Here is a 6,438-nt window from a genome sequence, read left to right on the forward strand (position 1 = left end):
TCACATTTTGACATCATATGTTGAAAAGCATGCTAATTATTATGTATCCACACTCATTTTCTATCTTTTTTTTTTTTTTTCTTTTTCGTCCTTTTTATTTTTTATTTTTTATTTTTTTATTACGTGAGGTCCTGAGTTTAACCATTGTTTTTTTCTTTTTGTCTTTGAGGAGCTCCCATGTTGCGAGCTCGAACCTCCACATCATGTTGGGGCATGTGCATGGCACTGGCCAAGGAGTCATTCAAGCACGTGTGATAAAATTTACATATTAATATAAATAAAATTTTCAAACATGGTGTACAACCTATTTACCCAAAACTCACCTTGCCTTTAGGGTGAAGGTGAGTAACTCGGCCAAGTCCAAGTGGCGTCGACCAAGTCTCTTAACACTTCTCCAAGCTATCCAATTTCACATGAGACTATTCATGTAACCATGGCGGCATTTTACAGTTTCAATCTTCTCTCTCTGTCGTTTTTGTTTTTTCTTTTTTTTTTTTTGTCATAATGAGCATCAATGAGAAGAACAAGTTTGTTTGTAAAATAATTGGTGTTGGCGTGTTAATATTTTCCATTTTGAAACTTGGCGTGTAGCATGATTTCCAATTTGTTTCTCTCCAAAAAGAACCATAGGTGCCGATGATAACTTAAAGGGTGGCTCACACTTTTTCCCTTTTACCTCAGTTCATACCAACACTTGGGATGGTTCTCAAAACACAGGGGGAGGAACAAGAAAAGGCAATGAAGGAGGCAGAAGAGGCTCTTAAAACCCTAGAAAGGGGCGGCCTCATATTTGGTGGAGAAGCAATCAGCATTGTCGATATTTCTGCTAATTGTTTAAGCATCTGGTTGGAAGTGTTTGGGGAAGCAATTGGCACAAAATTTATAGATTCTGAGAAATTTCCACTCATTTGTTCTTGGATTGAAGAGTTCACAAGCATTGATCTAGTCAAGGAGAGCTTTCCTCCTCGTGATAAGCTTCTCGCCTACCATAAAAGGTTGCTATAAAGACATGCTCGCATCGAAATTTTCTCCGAATTAATGATATCAGTCTGTGAGTTTAAGGTTTTCACATGGAGTCAAAAAATAATAACAAGAAAGAGTTGGATTGTGGAAGATTTCTTTGCTCACAATTTGCATGTAGAGTTGAGTAACTAAGGAGATCGCATCTTGGGCCACAGTGATTGTTGCTTAAAGAATTTATGCTAAGATGCTTTGACCCTCCAATTATCTAAAATGAATCTTCTAAAATCCTCAAATAACAGAGAGGTTCCTAGATAGGTCATTTGTCTTGAAATATTGGACTGGTGAAACTAGGCCGTAGTATTTGGTTGAGGAAGATTTAAGAAAATACAAAGAACGATGGACCTTTGTTTCTCCTACAATAAGCCTATATTTTGCCCCCTTACTGTAAGAATCACTTAACAAAAAAGCGGATTGGGCAAAATACTCCTCGGGATATCTTAAAACAAAATGATACAAAAATATCGATAATTGCATTAAAAAAAGTGAGCTTACAAAGCGTTAGAGTTGCCTCAATGTATAGAGAAATCAACGTAGAAAGAGCATGATTTAGAGAACTGGTAGAAACGTTGGAGAGAGAGAGAGAAATGAGTACTAAAATAAAATGAGGAAAACAAAACTCTATTTACAGGTTTGTGAGTGTCTTTTTCTGAGAAAGGAGTTGCAAGTCTCTTTTCATGACTAACCGTTATAGAGTATAACTATTTATTAATCAGTCGTGGCAATTTTTCCGTGGATTTCCGGTATAGCATTGGCGCTTGGAATGAATTCACAATTATTTGGTGTTCGAAATGGGTTGGGTGAAAAAAAAAAAGGAATAAATTAGTCAAACTCCCTTACTGTTTTCGGGCATGCATGCGAGATGATATTTGCCTCCCCTTCAATATTGTAAAGGAAAATACAAGTGCGATGCTCGAAACAATCAAATTAGAGCATGCCCCAAAACATTTCACTACAAGAGGGTGTTTTGAAGCTCAAATATCTTCAAATTGATCATCTCGACCCTCAAGATGTATGGACGTGAGAAAACAATTAGATTTCAAGTTTTTGAAATAGTACATCTTATAATGCATTTTGGATCGTCAATTTTCAATATTTTCAAGTTTTTATAAATCTGCCCGATTTTTTTTTTTAAATAACTTCTTCACAATTAGCTTAATTTGGGATCATGTCTCTGTATTGATTTTCTAATGGAGCAAGTTTCTTATATGGAACGCCAATAAAATTTCAATTCAAAACAAATGGTCTCCCTCTATTCCTCTCGTGCAATATTAATATCTTATTAAAAATAAAGGTTTGATGTTACTCATGAACTCCCTCTTTTTGTCTTTATTGCATTTTTATAAATTATTGATTTTTATACATACTTTTTATGAGGAGTGCCTATCTTTAATAGCGAGAGAAAATACAAGTTTTTTACAAATCAAATGCGCTTAATGAAAAAAACTCAATTTATTGTGATTTTGTCATCCAAACAATCAAGTATCTTAAATCTTAAAAATTTCTAAAACACAGGAAGATAAATTAAACATGCACAAAAATACAAATATCGAGATAATATATAATTCTTTTTTTTTTCTTTTTCGTTTTACTCCACATCTTTTGGGACGCAGATGTCTTTTCACACCATTTGCTCCTTGTGGTAGTAGAACCTTTTCCTATGGAACCAGTTTTCATCTGCTTTACGCACGAACCAAATATGTGTAACTGCATGTTTCATATGAAAATCGTCTCATGATGCACGTTTTCATATGAACCAAACGAGCCCCAAGTAACAAGCCCATTTATTTGGTTTGAGAAACTAGGTGGCAAGCCCATATTAGTCCCCACAAAAGAGAGTTTCTTCATACGAATGGCTGGCGAAAGAGTTTGGAATGTGGTCATTCGGTCAAGAGCAGAATGGCTGTTGAAGCACCAGGGAATCCAATACCAGTACATAGATCTTTCTATCAAAAGCCACTCACTTTTACACTGCAACCCGGTTTACAAGAAGGTCCCCTTCCTCTTACATGGCCAAATCCAGTGGCTGAATCCTTGTTGATCTTAGAATATATACAAAAGAAACATGGCCACAAAAACCCCACCTTGGCCAAACATCCTCATGAGAGAGCAGTGCCTTGGATTTGGGCCAAATTCTGAGATGATAAGATAACCCTTCTTCCCTTGCTAATCACTATAGCATATTCTAGTTTTTCAGAGTTCGGATTTAGAAAGTTTCTGGTAAAGCATCTGGAGAGGATGAACAGTAGAGATTAACAATGACCAGGTGGATGACTAGTCTCTGCCGGCTGTCTTGGAGAAAGAACGGTGGATGCCGTACAATGTCGTGTACATACATTAGTGGTGTAAGGCTACTCTTCTAAATGTATGAGGAGAAACAAATAATGTTCCATGTGGTCATAGTAAGAGCAATGACCATAAGGTCAGTCACTATTCGATCTATATGTTGGATGATGATGGAGGGATATAGGATTGCATCGATGAAAAGGTTAGTGGGACATACAGAGTCCTCTCCATCAATATCCAACCCATTGGTGAGACACGAGAAAACCTCATGGTCATGCTGCTATGATGACCACATAGATCATTATAATTATACAGATCCATATAGTAGTAATTGGGCAAATATGCATTACACCACTAATAGCAGGAAAATTAAACATAACTCTCAATGATGCACAAACCCAAGTAAAAGAGTTCTCTTCACTCTGTCAGTAGGAACAGACTGGTGGATGCTACCATATGTGTTTTTCTGCTGCATTCCGGTGTCAGAATCTACAAATAAAAATGTCCATTCTGCATACCCTATGCCATACAATTCTGTATGAAATGTTTCTCCATACTACCTCTCTCTCTCTCTCTCTCTCTCTCTCTGACCAGTGCAAATGCATAAACATTCTATGATACATACTTTCCTCTTTCCATTGTCATCAAGTGCCAAAACGACACAAATTTCATGCAAATTAAGGCTGTACCAGACAACAATATGCGTGACCAATGAACCTCTATGTGAAAATCCTACATTCTATCCCATACTTCTCTTTTCTTTTTGGCTTGTAGAGATGCTTCCTCTTCTATGGAGAATGTCATACTCAGAGGGAGATGAACAAGAGAAGGTTGTCCAAGAATTGCTCTAGTCCCTTTCAATTTTGGAAGAAGGCCTAGAGGGGAAGTTCTTCAAAGGCAACATGATTGTACTTTCCGATATTCTTCAGCATTGGGTTTTTGGAAGAAGGCCTAGAGGGGAAGTTCTTCAAAGGCAACATGATTGTACTTTCCGATATTCTTCAGCATTGGGTTTCATGTTGGCCACAAGTTCTCACAGAGGTTGGGAGTGTAAAAGTTCATTGACCTGGGGATTTTCATCGGCTTCGAGTATGTACCAGTGATTTGTTGGATGTTCCATTAATTGGAGAGAACCTACCACCTTTTGATCCGATGCTCACTAGCTTTCATTCACAATGACAGGCTGGGCTTGCTGCCAAGAACAAGTCTTGAGAGAGAGTCTTTTCTTTTGGATGACTGTTGCGCAGTAAATAAGCGAATTTGAACCATAAGATCGGGTGATTGGGTATACGATAGCATGTTATACGTGTTTTCCTTAACAAGTAGGCGCTCTCTTTCTAATAGGTCATCGCATGCCTTTATATTACTTGAGAAATACGTGTACTTGTTTAAGAGAATTGATGGAGGCAGGCTATAATCCACATCATGCAAAACAAACAAACACAAAAAAACATCAAGGATTTTGCTTTCTACCAATAGAAATGGCATACCTCCTCATCAAGTGAAAAGCATAACACCCTGAAATACGACCAGTGACAGCCTTACTATAACAAACTTGGAAGTCCTGGTGGCCCACTGGCATCGACAACCTTCATCATTGCCATGTTCCAAATACAAATACTTCGCTCCATATACTCCAAAAATTTACTTTTTCATGACTTATCACACCAAAATGCATTTACAACAATAACAACAATTTGATGCAAGACACATAGAATAGTGCATGTCATAAAGTACAAGTGAAGAAAAGAAAGCAATTTTTTCAAGGGAAAGTATAAAATAAGACCATTTACATTTGATATAGGGAAGTCACAATTACCCTCGGATATTGGACATCAAATCAGGTGGTTGAATGAGTGCCATTGACTTTGTGACGCACCCCATGGCGTTAGAGTTTACAATCGATTGTTAAGGATGATTGTGACGTCCTTATACCAAAGGTGAATGGTCTCATAGTATACAATCCCCTTTCCAATTAATAGCTGCCACGTGAGTGAAATAGATGTATGCCACTGGAAAGATTTGCCAATTTTATCTTTGCAAGTCATACTTGAATAGTGAAGTTGTGTATATCACCAAGGACATGTCCAACTGCTAATTGTGTATGCGTCATTTAAGGCAAACATTGGAATTACATGGACCACTTCTCTAAAGGCAGGCATTGAACTCAGAAGGCAAGCTTTGCCCAAGATAGAATTCCCATGGGCCTCATGGTCTGTAAAATGAAGTTAACTTGTCAAATGCCAGAAGTTATTGCTACAAACAGAAAAAGATAACTTCAAGCCTTCCTTATACCTTAAACGAGAACACCGTGAGCAACACAAAGATTTAAAGCAAAGATCCACCTAACTTTAAAATATGCATTAAATCTCATTATCCAATTAATTTTTCGGCATTAACTATTTTGCATCTTCCAAGGCTCATGGTACTATGGTTTGCTTTATCTAGTAAGAAAGAATTAGCTCAAAACCCATAAAGTAAAATGTGAATATGCTTGCCAAAGACAGTCTGGAACCAGAATAAGCCTACTCCATTCAAATCTATACTGACACTCCCACGGAACTCTATTTCTACGAATAAAGAATCCAGTTGCTTCCTCCTGCACAATCCAGTGACCTGCTAATCACCACTAAGTTTGTGAGCTGCAGAAAGGCTTACAAGTTTTGAACGCGCACCTAGCATGCAGTTCGAGAAATTTCATTATATTATTCATGTTGGATTGAATCAAAGTGGGTATAACACCTCTTTAAACATACTAAGGTGTTGTTTTACAACCAGTTTATGTCGATGACATGCTGCCGAGGGTGACCACGAGGGCATAGATCACAACCAGCATCTCCTAGAGAGGAAGTTTGAAATGAAGGATCAAGGTGTAATGACATATTTCTTACAACTTGAAGTTCTTAGCCTTAAAATGGGTATTTATAAGCCAATAAGAAATGAAAAGAATATCCTTGCACTTGCTAATCTCACTGCTAATAAGACGGTTCATTCCCCTTCAAGTCCTCTAAAGATGATGGAGATGTGTTAGAAAGCACTACTATTACGTTTATTTGACATCATATATCATTGACATCACGCATAAAGTGCATGTTCTTAGCTTATCGTGCATGCACACATCACTTGTTCAAA

General features: G+C 37.4%; 1 non-coding gene across 1 annotated transcript; it reads left to right on the forward strand.

The window, feature by feature from the left end:
* Positions 1-699: 699 nt before the first annotated feature.
* On the forward strand, positions 700-1,005 carry LOC18425645 (putative glutathione S-transferase). The gene has a single exon (XR_016040228.1). It is a non-coding gene; the product is annotated as a putative glutathione S-transferase (transcript).
* The last annotated feature ends 5,433 nt before the right edge of the window (positions 1,006-6,438 follow it).

The sequence above is a fragment of the Amborella trichopoda genome, chromosome 1, assembly GCF_054954075.1.
Source record: "Amborella trichopoda isolate Santa Cruz 75 chromosome 1, AtrichopodaSantaCruz75HAP2 v2.0, whole genome shotgun sequence".
NCBI lineage: Eukaryota > Viridiplantae > Streptophyta > Magnoliopsida > Amborellales > Amborellaceae > Amborella > Amborella trichopoda.